Source organism: Calonectris borealis, chromosome 1 (assembly GCF_964195595.1).
Source record: "Calonectris borealis chromosome 1, bCalBor7.hap1.2, whole genome shotgun sequence".
Lineage (NCBI taxonomy): Eukaryota > Metazoa > Chordata > Aves > Procellariiformes > Procellariidae > Calonectris > Calonectris borealis.
In genome coordinates, this window is record NC_134312.1 from 66,912,229 (window position 1) to 66,926,778 (window position 14,550).

Here is a 14,550-nt window from a genome sequence, read left to right on the forward strand (position 1 = left end):
TTCAATCTGGTTGGATTTAAGAGAAGGGGTCGGATGTGGCTTGGCCTGAGCAACAATAATACGGGATAAATATTTTGTTTTAAAGGAAGTCTGAGGCCTTTTTTGAAAAAAATGAAGTACATAAACATAGAAAAATGTTCACCTTGGGTAAACTATCTTTGCCATTAAAATAATTTGTCTATTCTTTATCTATTCTGCATAACAGAACAGAATTTCTTTAAATAAATGAAGTTTTTATTTTTCAGGAAGCTTTTCACTCCAAGATACGTGAAGATGCAAGGTACCAGTACTGCACGGACTTGCTGTTCAGCTGGCCAGCTGCAAGGACAGGGTACCACCACACACACCAGCAGACGCTGCAGCATGGGGGGAAAGGTGGGAAAGGGAGAAAGACTTCATATTACAGGAGTACTTTGCTGAAGGCCAAATTAGTGCTTTAGTGCTTGTTGTTATTTTCTAAAAGAAAAGTAGTGAAATCTCTAGGAAAATACTAAATAAATAATAATTTAAAAAGATCTACGTTCTGAAGAACATGAAAGTTGTTCCCAAAACAACCAAAACAAAATGTCTACTTCATATACTTCAACCTTTTTCAGACCAAATTAGTTTTCCCCATCCTTGTTTGAACGGGCTATCAAGTCTGTGCAATAAAACCCCACACTATAAAGTGAAAATTACAGCAACAACAAAAAAATCTGAATCTAACTGGAGAACAGCATAGCTGAAAACAGAGGTTCCATCTGTATATTCATGAGAGGCAGCAGCGATAAATCATGTTTAAAAGTTAACCCCAATCATGCTGAAATAATGAAGGTTTCCAATGGATTACAGATGGGAGTTGGAAAGCAGAAAGCCAGAGGAGGAGAAGGCACACGGCTCCGCACCCAACAGCCCCTGAGTTATGTGCTTCAGCGGAGGAAGTGACATCTGTTTATTTTACTTTACTGTTGTTTTCACAATCCATTTTACCACACCATTGAATGACACCATTATAGGGCCTGAACTGTTTTTCAGCTGCAGCACTAGCTTTAATAATAACTTGACCTTCCAGAATTCAGATGGGAACGATGCTTAGAGCTGTCTCCACTGCTTCAAGGCACAACTAGGAGGGAAGTTTTCTTATAAAGTCCATCATAAAAATCTATTAAACAAAAATGCTTAAATACATGTAACAAAAACTGACTGTGTTTTTTAAAGTTTCGGTAATAAGACTATCTTTGATATTTCAAACATTGTAAGATGTATGATTCTTATACCGGAATTTTGCTGCAGTGGTGGGCAGGAAAGAAATAATCAAGGCTAAATTTCCTTAAGTAGTGGTATGTAATAAAGAAGAAACCAGCCTATTTTGGTTTTATTGTCCTGGCTTGCTTACAACCCCCAGGGGAAAAGGTCAGTGCAACATGATGTGAAAAACATAATGATAATCCAGTCTGCATTTGGTTCTTGGTAGAAAGAAAGATTATCTCTCCAATCCACTCTAAGTTATTGCCATGATTTTTAATGAAATTACAACAGGACTGAAAACAATCTCCAATAAATTTGCTACCTTTGGAAGCGAGGAGCTTTCCAGTTTTAGTCAAAGAAGAAAATTTTTACTGATTATAATGCCTTTAAATAGATGATCACGGCTCTTCCTGCCTCAGGGCACAAAGTTACAGAGGCTGTAGCACTGGTTATTCCGACTATGCAAAGAATCAATATCTCTGATATTTCTGAGTTCAGCTAAGAACAAAAATGTAGACTGTGTTAGGGGAACTTCAGAGTTTCAGTTTGTAACGTGCATTTATTGGGTCTGAAAAGGGAATATGGTTCCCCAGAGTAAATGGATAGGAAAGAATGATTAATCTACACAGATGTTGCTGAAGCTGAGCTGGTAGTTGGTTCGCCTTGCCTTTCCAATTGCCACAGTGTGAAGCCAGGTAATAATATTCATTGAATTCCTGCAAACTAGTCCTCAGCTCACCCAGGCAATTCACAGCCTGAATTCAGCAGGAGGCAAGTGGTGTAGCTACCCTGTGTTAGAGATAACCATACAAGAAGAGTTTATTAGTATTGATAACATGCTAAAAGGAGGAGGGTTTCCTAAACAGAAACACCAGCAGGTTGCAAGTTTCTTATTTTCAGTTTCCAGAACCACATAGGTTGGTTTTTTTTCCTTCCCAATGCTCTAAAACTTTTTCACTTTTTAAACTTCAGAACATGCACTGTCATTATTTCTTTCCCTTGAAGATGTTAATACAGTTTCAAGTGGTCCACAACATAATAGATTTTTTTTTTAATCTATCAGTGATTTAAGGTTCAATTTCATTTATAGCCTATAGAGTGATTTATTTTAAAACAGAGTTACGGTTCTGGTATATAACTCTATCTCATAACAAATTCGGTGAAAAGAAATTATGTAGTCAGGTTAGGAGGAAGAGTCATTCATAAGTTTTAGAGGGTAAGAAACATGTAATGGAAAATTCATAACTGGCTTTTAAAAAGCATTTGCAAAGGATAAAAACATAAAACAATGTAAAAATCTAATACATTAAAGCTGTCAAGGGACTGTCTTCAAATCATCACTGACATTTATAGAGCATGGGCAAACCAAGCTATATAAACAATAGCTGTACCTCCTAGCCTCCAAAACAAAATTATTCTGATGATGTCTCAAAGATCTGCAATAAAATGAATATCGAAACCACACGAATCACATAAATCTACATTTCTAGCTGTTTCTTACCTACTTAACAACTCACTGCACAGTAAAATGCTTATGAGAATTGCTGCCGAAACAAAGTGAGCACCAGTTCTACAAAGTGCCTATGAAGATGTCTGAAAGTATCATGAATAAGCCTAACCATAGGCTTTCTTGGACACCTTTTATTCTTCTGCTTCAAAACATGCTTAGATGTCTTTGTGAATTGGAACTTCTTTCCTGACATCTTGCAAAGGGGTCTGCAGATTCAGTCCTTCTTCCTCATTGCATCTGAAGCCTTGGACAACAAACTAAGGCCATCCTTTTTCTCAGATTTTTGGAGCAAACCAAGACGGAATCAGTTTATGGAACCTTGTTGCTGACTTGTATGGGCCAAAATATTCAGTTTCTCTAATTAATATATTCCTAGTTACTTGACAACCAATTCCTGACTATACCTATTGGTTAGATTTTTTACTTTTTCTCCCCTTGAGCTCTCTGCATGCCTCATTTGAGAGGGGCAGATAGTGACTGCATGTGAAACACCACTTGTGAGAAGCTCTTTGGGAAAGAATCACTTTCCTTTCTCCACATTGGCCAGAATTTTGCCATTTCAATCAAGTTCAGCTACTAAGCACAGGACCAGGTACTGGTATCTTCTCACTGCTGTTGTGTTGCCACTTCCATTGGGAAAATGAGACAGGAGGGAATACGAGCAACAACTGTAAACTACCCTGCATCATTAGCCAAATGCAAACAGTATTGCCTTTGCATCCCATTTTTGTGACTAGGTATGCAGGACTGATGGGAAATGGCCCATTTTTACCCCATGTCACGCTGAAGCTGACACTGTAACGCCACAGCGATTCTTCACATATAGTTCACAGCCAGCATCAGAACAGACATCCTGACCGTTTCACTGAAGTGAAAATCACATATCTGTGATGATGCCTTCAAGGCACATTTGGCTGAAAGAGCCAACGTACTGTGCTTCAGAAGGAGAGGAAAGGCTACACGGGCAGAATGAATGAGCAGTGAAGACAAAAATTGCATTCATATCTAGTCGTACCTATTTGATGGGTTTTTTGGAACAATAACGTCACCGGAGCAGACAAGCTCTGATTATGTATGAGCATCTGCACGTACACATCTAAAACATTTGCCAGCAAAAGTGCATTTCTTTCAATCCTGAAGCTTAAAAGTGGATTTGACCATCACAATGAAAGGATGATAACACTGTCTGACCTCTGCCTGACTCACTGCCCTCCTCCTGGATGCTGACTGGCACTGACTGTTGAGAAAAACTAAAAATAACCAGCTTGTCTCATATATTGTAATAAGGGCAAAGGGAGAAAAAGAGGTGGCATATTTGAGTTTCTTGCTGTTCACCCTCCTGTCATCTTCCTCTTATATTTTTCCCCGTGAGAACGGAGTTTGTTGCAGAAAGCACAATTAGTACGGATGATGGGAGCCAAGAACTTATTAATGATTTCATACCAGTGCCAAACTGGTAATGAGTTTGGGGTTTTGAGGCAGAAGAGGGAATTGAACGGGAGAGCCTACTCCACAGAGGACCATACTTAAGGATGGCATCACGTTGCCACACAGAGCAGACTTCAGTTTTCTAAGGTGTAGGCTGAATGAATCCAAATGAGAGGATGCCATCATATAGAGTACAAAAATATAAACCCCAAAGATGCTTTCTTTTCTCATATTTTTCAGGGTTTCGTAGCTTTTGCTTCTATGTGATGTCTTTCTTTTTATTTGTTTGGTGGGGTTTTTTTGCCAAGGAAATTTTTACTAGTTGCTAACTATCCAAAGGCATGTATTAGATGAGTCATGCTCAGTGTCACTCTGATCGCACCTAAAAATCATCTACTTCTGGGATCAGGGTCACCAGCAATGCTGTGTGCCTGGTATCTAAGACGTTTTCCTAGGAAAAGGTAAATCCCATTTCCCAAAATTACCTAGTAAATCCCAGGAGAAACCCTTACAAATAAATCAGTGTTGATTAAAGGACAAGAAAAAATACACTGAAAATAAATCTGTTTTTTCAACGAATAAGAGTGGATGTGGAAGCTCAAGTACCTTGGCTGGTAGTTATGGTCCACATGTGATCAGTGTGCATGAGTTTCTCTCAAGGTCCAAGTACTAATCACACAGCATCAGAAGAGATCGTTAGCTTTTTCAGTTTTGTTTGGTGGATCTCATCTCTGAATCAATGACTCTACAGTGCCATCAGTTCTGCACTGCTTAATCATGAGCAATGTCAAAAGTTTAGGAGGAAGCAGGTTAGGAAAACAGGCAGTGATGCATCCATATGCAGAGAAAGGGAGAAAGTCAACAACAGAAGGTAAAGTAAGATAGGGCTACAATGCACGCGGGAACTCCCAGGAGAAGAGAAATATAACTGCACTGCTGGTGTACTGACGACTGGGAATACATCAGGATTACCGTTCTGTAACCCCAACGAGTCCTGAAGGCATAAAACATTCAACAATTGCCACACACATTCTAACAATGAATGACTGGGAAGAACAGCATCAGTCTCTCAGAGAAGCTTTAACTCTTTTTTTTCTTCCTTTTTTTAAATTGGGAACTGCTCAGGATATTTTAAAAAAAAAATCAAAGGGAATTAATTGGAACAGGGACAACAAACTTACTTTCATTCTTTGTTTAATATTCTTTATCAGTGGCACATATCACTGAAACTTATGCTCTATTTGCTTATGCACTCAGGCAGTGAGGACTTTCAGCAAAAATTTCTCCTTCTCCTTGTTATGTCTTTATTTTATCAGGAATTGTGCTTAAGCTTTTGAACTCGAGCTTCAGAAAGTCTGGCACCCTGGGGTATTCCCCCCTTCCCGCTTAATCCCAGGCAAATGAATGAAGTCACAAGGTACAAGCCAGCACAGCTCCTGGGCTCTTGCTCCTGAGAGTCCAGATCACATTGCAAGGATTCTTTAAAAATTGGCAATGCAGCTAATCCCAGCACTGCCAAAAACCGTCTTACTCCACGCCACTTGAATTGACAAAAGCCCAAGTTATTCTTAACCAGCAAATTAATACTGAAAAGAGTAAGTCAGCACAAGTGGTTCTTATGAGGGCTTCCTCATTTAGAAACAAAAACAAGACAGCAAAGTTATGCATTTTTAGAAAAAGTAGAGGCTGCACAAAACTAACATTTTCTCAGTTCGGAGAGCTGCTAGTCCAATACCCTGCCTCTGGCAGCGGCCACCCACAGGTGGGTAACACCCAAAAAATGGGGACGTTACATGATGATGCTTTCCCCTGTGTCCCCTCCCAGTCCCTTGTATCAGGGGGTTCAGGAACCTTCTGAGCTGGGTGCTGGGTCTGGATCTTCAGGTATAAGCAGCACTGATGGCCCCATCCTCCATGAAATCCATCTCACTCCTCTTTAAACCCAGGTATACCTCTGGCCTCCACAGCTGTCCTCTCAGCACATTCTCACAGAATACCTTGTACAGGGGGGTACATAAAGGGCTTTGAAACACTACCTCGGCACAAATAAGGGGTCATTATTTCACGGATCTTATGTAAGAACGAGCACTGCCAAATCCCGATTTGATTAATTACTGCCTAGAGATTATGGAGCGCAGCTGAAAGTACACCCTCTTTCATTTTCTATTTGAGGCCCTGCAAAGGACCCTTTCTAAAAGAAGGAACTGGGAATTTGAGTGTTTATAATAAGGCACTTCATATTTATGCAACATTCCCTTGGTTATGCTCCATTATCCCGCCTGGCCTTTTTTTGACCTCCCTACTGTCCATTGTTTGACTCTGTTATTCACAGCAGAGCTAAATGCCTGAACCTTGCCAAAGAAAACAGTGTCATGCATGTGTTGGATCACAAGTTTGCATCCTAAGTCATTGTTCCAGGCTCATTAACAGGAAACACGACTAACCAAAGCTGCTTTTGGTAGCTTGCAGGTATATTCGAGGGCGAGAACAGCAGACCAAGGAGCTGAAGATTACCCTGAGAAGACAGTGCCGCAACAAAATGTATTTATCCTGTTGACCTGTTCTATTACAGTTGGTGCTTATGAGGAGTACGAGCTTGGAAACACAATCATTTTATGAGCAATTATAGGATTATAAGCAATTTAGGATTATAAACCATATTTCAGAAAATAAAATAGTGAATCTTACCATGGCCACCTGTGGTTTCACCTGCAGGAGTGAGTGGTTTGTTGGCGTGAAACAAGAACCACAAGAAAGTGTTTGGTGCTAAGTAAGCAGTAGATGGAGTTGAATGGCAGATTTATAATTAAACCTTTATCTGTTAATAAGGGCACTCAGAAGCAGTCTACACAGGACAGGTCTTACTGCCTATACTCAAAGCTCTTTCTTTGACAGATAGACAGTATCAGGCTACTAGTGTATCTATCCCTTTCACAGCATGCAGAGAGATTTGGTAGGATTACAGGTCACAGCTTGCTTTATTTTTCTGTCTCCAAGACATAAAGAAAGCCATTTTGTTTCTTTTCAGAAGTAAAATTCTGTGAACAGGGAAAGTAAACGCGCAGGAGAAAACCATTTAACAAGCATCAGCATCTAACTTTACAAATTACCGCCCTCACAAAACCACTGTAAAAACTGCTTGAAAACTAGTACAGAAGTTTTGTTGGCAAACAGCCATTGATGACAACCTCCTCAGTTTTGTACCTTCCAGACTGCCTCCTGCCGCAAAGCCGGGCTTTCCACTTCAGTGTGGTCTGCTGCTATTTTTTCCCACCGCAGCCGGTGGCGACAACAGTCACCAAACCCATCTGCACACTGCCTCTATGGCCTGTTAAGAGAAACTCTGCAGTGGACCTCTTTTACAGAGATTACACCTTAGTCCACGTCAGCCTGAAGTGAGCAGATGTGGGCACTGGTACAAGGAATAGCAAGACTGATATGAACACAGTATGAACAGAAACGTGTGTCCAAGTGTCAGAAACAAAAAACAGAACAAGGGTTAAAGGCACGGCTGGCAGTGATAGCGAAGGGCACCGCTTGCAGTCAATCCAACGATGGCCCACCGGTGGCCTTCACTTACAAACACGGACTGCTGATTTTCCAGAGACTGTGTCAAGAGGACAGGAATTTGGATGGGCTCACTCTCCACTCTGCTCAGCCTAAAGCCCCAGAGATCCTGCAGCTCTCTCCAGTCTAGATAGAGCACAGGCAAGTAAGTGCCTTCACAGGAAAACCATTACACCTGACTGCTAACAGAAACCATTAACATGTTCTTAAAGAGGTCCAGATAAGACACAAATGTACACTGGAGTTTGATTTGAAGCAGGTCAGCAACATCTAATAAAATTTCCTGTGTTTCAGAACATTATGCTATTATACAATAATCAGGATTAAGGGCAATCTGAAAACACTTCAGATGTTTTCATCTGAAAGTTTTCATCTGCTTTCATCAGAAGCAGAGAGAAACAACACATTTTAATGTATTTTACAACTTTTCCACCTCTCAAGACAAAAAAAAACATTAGCGCTGTCAGCAAAGGATGGGGAAAAATTTATGAGGGTGGCTAGGCACCAGCAAGCTGGAAAATCTCCCTTCAGCAGGCTTTTCTAAAAACAGGAGGGAGAAAAGAAAAACACCTCCCAGCGGGCAAAATAACAAATTTATACTCAAAGCCTAATTAAGATCCAGTTCTAGCCAGTTGAAGGAAACTTTCAAAACAAAGGAATGTAAATATTTAGAGTGACTATGCTAATACTACCCTAAATTGTGATGAGAGAGCTCCTCTGACAGGAGGAACAGTTCTGCCATCTCTCTATCACTCCTCTGCTGCACTTTGTTTCTCAGGCAGCTCTGACCCCCACAGTCATCTCCGTGGGCTGCTCTGGCATCACATTCCTACAGCTTCTTTTCAAAAAGCAGCGCTTGCATGAAGGCACATTAAGATGAAGACACCATTAGCAATGGCCACACCAAATACGTATTTCCTTACTCGTTCTCCCTCTAGAAATGAAGCCATTGCTGCAAGTACCAGCATAACGTTAGTAAGAAGATAAATATATTTATAACGCAGGCTTTATTTAATCAGGGCAAATGCCAAAAGAAACTTCTATTCTTTAGTAGATTGAGTGGGGTAAGTCTGTCAGTGCAGTCACTGGGAAGCACAGGACAACACCATGAGGGAGGAGGCGAGGTCACGGAAGGATGTTGCGTGCATTGTCACAGTCAACACTGCAGTCACTTAAATCACTTCACTGCCTAGGATAATCACCAAAGCACAATCACAGTCCCCTATTCTATGTGTGACGAAAATTAAACAACTACAAGGGAAAGCAAGCTAATAACACTGAAGAGAGTTCACTGCTCTCTAAGAGAGTTTTGTCACTATGGCCAGGCTGCTAAAAGGTGCTTCCCACAGTACGTGGTTCGTAGCAGTGATTCCTCTCTCGGATTTATCTTTTTCATCTTTCTTCAACACCAAGTTGGAGAAAGTTACCTCACTTGGTAACCTGGAGATATCCCCCTCCAAAAGCTCAGTAGTCAAACCACTAGCCACGGACATGGGAGATCCAGGCCAAAGACCATGCTCTGTCTGAGGGATGGAGACAGCCTTTGCTGAGGCATGTCACCTCACAGAGGAGAGACTGGGGTTCTGGTCTCTGCCCCAATTAATATTTAAGTATTTCTTATTAAACATTAATTGAAATAGGGACTAGAACTAGTTCCCTATTCCCAGGTGAGTAGCTTAGCCTTTAGGCTACAGTCATTCTTATAAGCTTGCTCACTCTCGCTCTCCCTGACCCACAAAATACTATCTCCCAACAAAGTGGAACAGCTTCACCTGAAGGAATGAAGAGCCTGCCAACTGACTGCTAGGCCACTTTCTTCAGAGGGAGAAGTGGATTCATAATCCCTCAGGCAGAGAAGAAATTGGAGCCCCAAACGTTGCCACAGTCACAGAACAAGAGAGTGGAAGGACATCACTAGGTGATGAGGTCAGCTAGGGACACATCTGCTTGGAGGATCCCAGTAGCACCTACAGTGGTGCTCAATATCCAGCAACAGTGTAGTAATAGACCTCAGTCCAAGTCAGAGGTGTTTCTGAACGTGTCTGGAAACAGAAATGGGCAGAAAATTTTACAGGTGGAAACTTAGGCACCTAATGACTGCAGGAGTCTACAGGAATAAACAACAACTGAACATGTTAAGGATCTCAGTTTTGGACCTAACTACATCCGACATTAAATAGGAAGTGTTGTGTACCCAAATCCTGTCATAGTCTAACCCTAGAGCAAAAAAAACAAGAACCTGAAATTTTTGTGGGTATTAGCTAGATATGTGTTCACATTTAAAGTTTTTAGGTTTTTCTCTCATTTTTGACAATTCAGAATAAAGCCTAACTCTTCAGACTGAGAAAGTATAATTTCTAAATAGGAAATAGCCAGTTAGGAATTTTTAAAGGTATATTTAGTATAAAAATACCGATTCTTAATTTTTTTTTTAGATAAAAGTCAACTTGAAGAAAATGCGTGCAATTTTTTTCCATTTCTCATGTATTTTCAAAATGTAGATGTGGTCACTTAGCATGAGGTTACATTTCTGAAATGGCCATAGCTAACCGTAAAACTCACGATTATTCACCCTGCACAAATACTTCACGCTTTGCATCACACATAGGTTCCTCTCAAAAAGAGTCGAAGCTATCACACCCATATGTTTCCTCATTAGCATGAAGTATGAGATCTTTCTACAGCTGAAGTGAATAGAAGTTTAGCTATTGATTTCAAGGACAGTGGGGCTGCACAATTTCATCCTAATTTTTTTTTTCACCTGGTTTCAGCACATAATGCTTTACTAATTTATATTTTTCTCCCCACCCAGTTTTCCAGTGCCTTCATCCCTTCTTTTGCCCTCTGGAAGCCCAGGTGCGTGCTGTTGCCACGGCCCATTAACATTGCCATCACATAAACCTCCCTGTTCATCTGTTATCTCCTGGACTGCAGGTACCCAGGTGCCGATTTCTTTCTGCAAGCCTAGCAGCTGCTGCAGTGACATTTAGTAGCACAGACTGTGAGTTTTAACCCTTTGCTTCCCAACTTTCTTATGTTACTCCTCCTTCTTTTCACTAGTCTTGTTGGGAAGAAAGAACTGACCCATACCTGCCAGCCTCTTCAGGCACAAAAGCATTCATCTACCCACCTTGCACAACTCTTAATCCTAGTCAGCCCTCAAACCATACTATCATCTTTCATCTCCATTTTCTACAGCTTCACCCGCTTCCCCTCTTTGCTTCACATTTTTTCCCCTCAGTTGCCACCTCTTTTGAGTCAGATGCCCAGCTCTAAGGCATTCAGCCTCCTCATGAAGGAGGAATGTGATCTCATCACAAGAACTTTCTGCTCCATTTCTGCTTGCATGACTACCTCTGTCAGTTATCAACTTCTCAGAGTAGTGATTTCATCTTCTTTATCCATCTATAAAGTGCTTATGATTACCATAAGGAAAGATTTTTCAAATAGCACAAATGGAAGAACCAGTCACTCATCTCCTGACTATAAGTAAACACAGTGGTTTTAAATAGGAAAAAACAAACACGGGAGAATTAGAAAATGATAAAAGATTATATTAAAAAAGAATTCTTTAATATTTATTATAAAGTCAGGCAGTTAGGTAAGGTTGAATGAGTTAATAACCATACTGATCGCTCCACACAGAAAGGCCACCTGTGTGGATTCAGAACATATGTGAAATCTGGTCTCTGCTAAAAAATGATCTCTCTGGCCTCACTTCTAAAATCAGTGTATTTTCTGGTTCAGATTACAGCAGTTTTAAGAATCTCCAAATAACGTTCTACATCCCCTGTCTGAGATCTTGGTGGGAGAAAAGAATGAAAAGGGCTACCTGCTTTCCAAAATGTGTATTTTATTTAGTTAGATGATAGTTAATAATATTCCTATCCAAAACTCTAGGGATTTTTATTACATCAAAAATAATGCTGCTGGTGTTTTACTCTTCTGATCATTTTAACATGAATGTAGAAAGCTACCTGTGTACAGAGATTCCTGGTTCATCCTTCACCATCAGGGTGAAACAAATGCTCAGGTTCTTCAAAAATATGCCTTTTTCTAGTGATGAGCATTGAAATCAGTTTGTTTGCTTTCCCAGACTGAGATGCATAATCTCCAGAGACCTGAGCCCGATACATTCCCTTTTATAGCAAGAGGGATCCAGGTCAAGCTGCCCTGCAGACATCAGCTGTGACTATATGGCAGATATTTGCAAAAAGGCATGAATTTTTAAACTCTGGAGCTATGGAATTCCCAAGATTCCTAAAAGCCATCAGCATTCATGCGAGTGTATTCTGATGGTTCACAAAATGCTCATACACATTCATATGACTATGGATTTCTGTGCAAATTCAGAAAGCAGAACCTATTCAGAAGGGAACTCCCACAACAGACTAGAGAAATGGAGGCGCACCGACTGTGATATTTAGGGGTATGGTATCAATAACATGGGTCACTTTTTGAAAACCTAGCAATCAGTCTTCAGTATCATAAGGGACTGAGTACACAGATAACATACAATAAATTTCTGTCATCTATGCAAAAATACTATTTCCAGAACCACAAAGCAGTTTTTCAAACCTTTTGTATTAAGTCTGAAGGTGAAAGGAGTGATTATTCTTTGTTTGAGCTTATAAGATGTCTTAGTAAGGTTTAAAAAACAACTATAAAGCATATTCTCTTGGGCGGGTGAAGCAGGGAGGGGAAGATACAGGATGCAGCCAAGTAACTTACATCTAGAATCTATCTTTACATCACTCAGTACAGCTGCTCACATAAAGACCATCCTTTTTTCTTCCATTTTTTTCTCTAACTAGATTTTCAAATATACTGGTTAAAGAGACAAATTACTTTCTCATTGTAGCGATCTACCTGTGGCAGCTTCTAATGACTGTCTTTACCCCAAAATGTACCAGACATTTCATTAAAAAAAAATGGGGTTTTTCAGCCTTAGTAGTTGTCAAGATTCGGAGTAAGCTAAGTCTGCCTTTTCCTATCAGCAGTACCCAGAACCAAGCAGACAAAGTTCATAAACACGGTAGAAGGGCATCTCATTTCTGCAGGCACTTGGACATTGCAGCCTTAGGATTTATATGTTTGGACCAAGGTACACTGAGCTGGGTACAAGGGTGAGACTCCTTTGAGCACAAGGTGAAATACCAGTGTAATTCACTGTGACAAGATCCCTAAGAGCCTGAGGTAGGTGTCAATCACCCTCTATCTCTTATTATATTCAAGTAATTAATCATAATAGTGTCTGGTGTAAGCTTGGTAATGAACTGACTGCACTAATCTCATTTATGTTTAAATACACTGATTGTAGTTCCACGAAATAAAAGTTCAACATAGTCAAGGACTTTATACTCAGCATCCAACATCATCTTAATAATAACAAACAGTTTATCAGCCTTATTTTTATTCAAGTAAATTCTTTTCTTGCACTTTAATTAACTACTAGGGCTTGTTTCTATTTAGCATTAGAACAGGAAATAATTGCAGCTGGTCTCACACTAGGGGTTACTATTATCTCCAAAGAAATGAGAACGATCAATATTCTAGGGAGGACAGGTACTGAAACTGCCTCCTGAATAACTTACAGATCAATAATCATGATAGAAAATGGAAGGGAGATTTGCATTTGAAGGAATCCCAAGGAGACCCCAGAGGAAGGAATCGAGTACAAAGACAAACGTGTATTCTCTAGCTTGGTTGTTTGTCTGTGACTGAACCCCAGGTCATTAGGATTCTGCCCATCTGCAATCTTTAACCAAATGGTTAGGTGGGCATGTCAGCAGCTGGTTGCCTGCTACCCGAGAAGCTTTTAGGATATGGTTTTAGGATGAGTAGATATAAACTTGATTTTCTTTTTATTTTTTTCGTTAACCACCACAACAGCAATTACAATCACGTATTTTATTTGGATCTTGTGAATAAATAGCATATATTTACTTCTTACTGAAACCTGACTTGTATTATGGGCAAGTCCAGTGCAACCATTAAATAAGAATGTTCAATGGGAGTAAAGGACCCAGTCCCAGCGAGAACCTGTCCCAGGGGTTTCTGTAGGTTAAAGAGGATGCCATTCCACTCAGCTACAAAAAACACGATAATCTTTGTTAACTTGTTAAATTCACATGAAAGAAGCATTTTGCAGAATCACCTAGGAAAGTTCTCTTCCCCTAAGTCCAAGCATTTCTGGGGAAAGCAAGAAAGATGTGGGGGTTACTTCCAAGTGCTGCCTTCCCCACATAGAGTTGCTCTGCCTAGAAAACTGAATCTGTAGAGGTTTGTAAGAGAAACAGCAAGACCGCTATGAACGAGGTATGAATGTGTGTGTGAAAGCAGCAGAAGAAACAGCAGAGGGATAAAAGAAAAGTGTGCATTGAAGGCACCTCGATGAACAGGCCATCAAGATCACATCAGACTCATATGCAACTTCTCAGACACCCAAACTGCAAAAACAGCCTACACCCAAGGAAGGAGACTAGAGAGCAACGAATAGATCAGCAGTGCTGCACAGTGACTCACAGGAGTGGGACAAGCCAAAGAGGCAAAAGATTTCAATAAATGTCAACTCCTTATGGGCACAAAAGGCACATCCAAAATGAGCACATAGTCACAAATCTACAAGGAACCCAGGACAGGTGATGAGGACTTGATACTCAGTACCCCTTATCCTCCATTTCACCACAATCAGTGGTGGCCAGAGTGGTGGGACACACACATCTTAGGCAGTGTATGAGAACGTCAGCAAGAACCAGTTTGCTAGTAAAGCTGAAGGAAACAGAGTCACCTTCCTCTCACGAATGGTCTTGTGTTGA

At 40.4% G+C, this 14,550-nt stretch overlaps 1 protein-coding gene across 2 annotated transcripts in view; it reads right to left on the minus strand.

The window, feature by feature from the left end:
* BICD1 (BICD cargo adaptor 1) overlaps window positions 1–14,550 on the minus strand; it is a 188,050-nt gene that overhangs the window by 73,122 nt on the left and 100,378 nt on the right. The window lies entirely within an intron of this gene.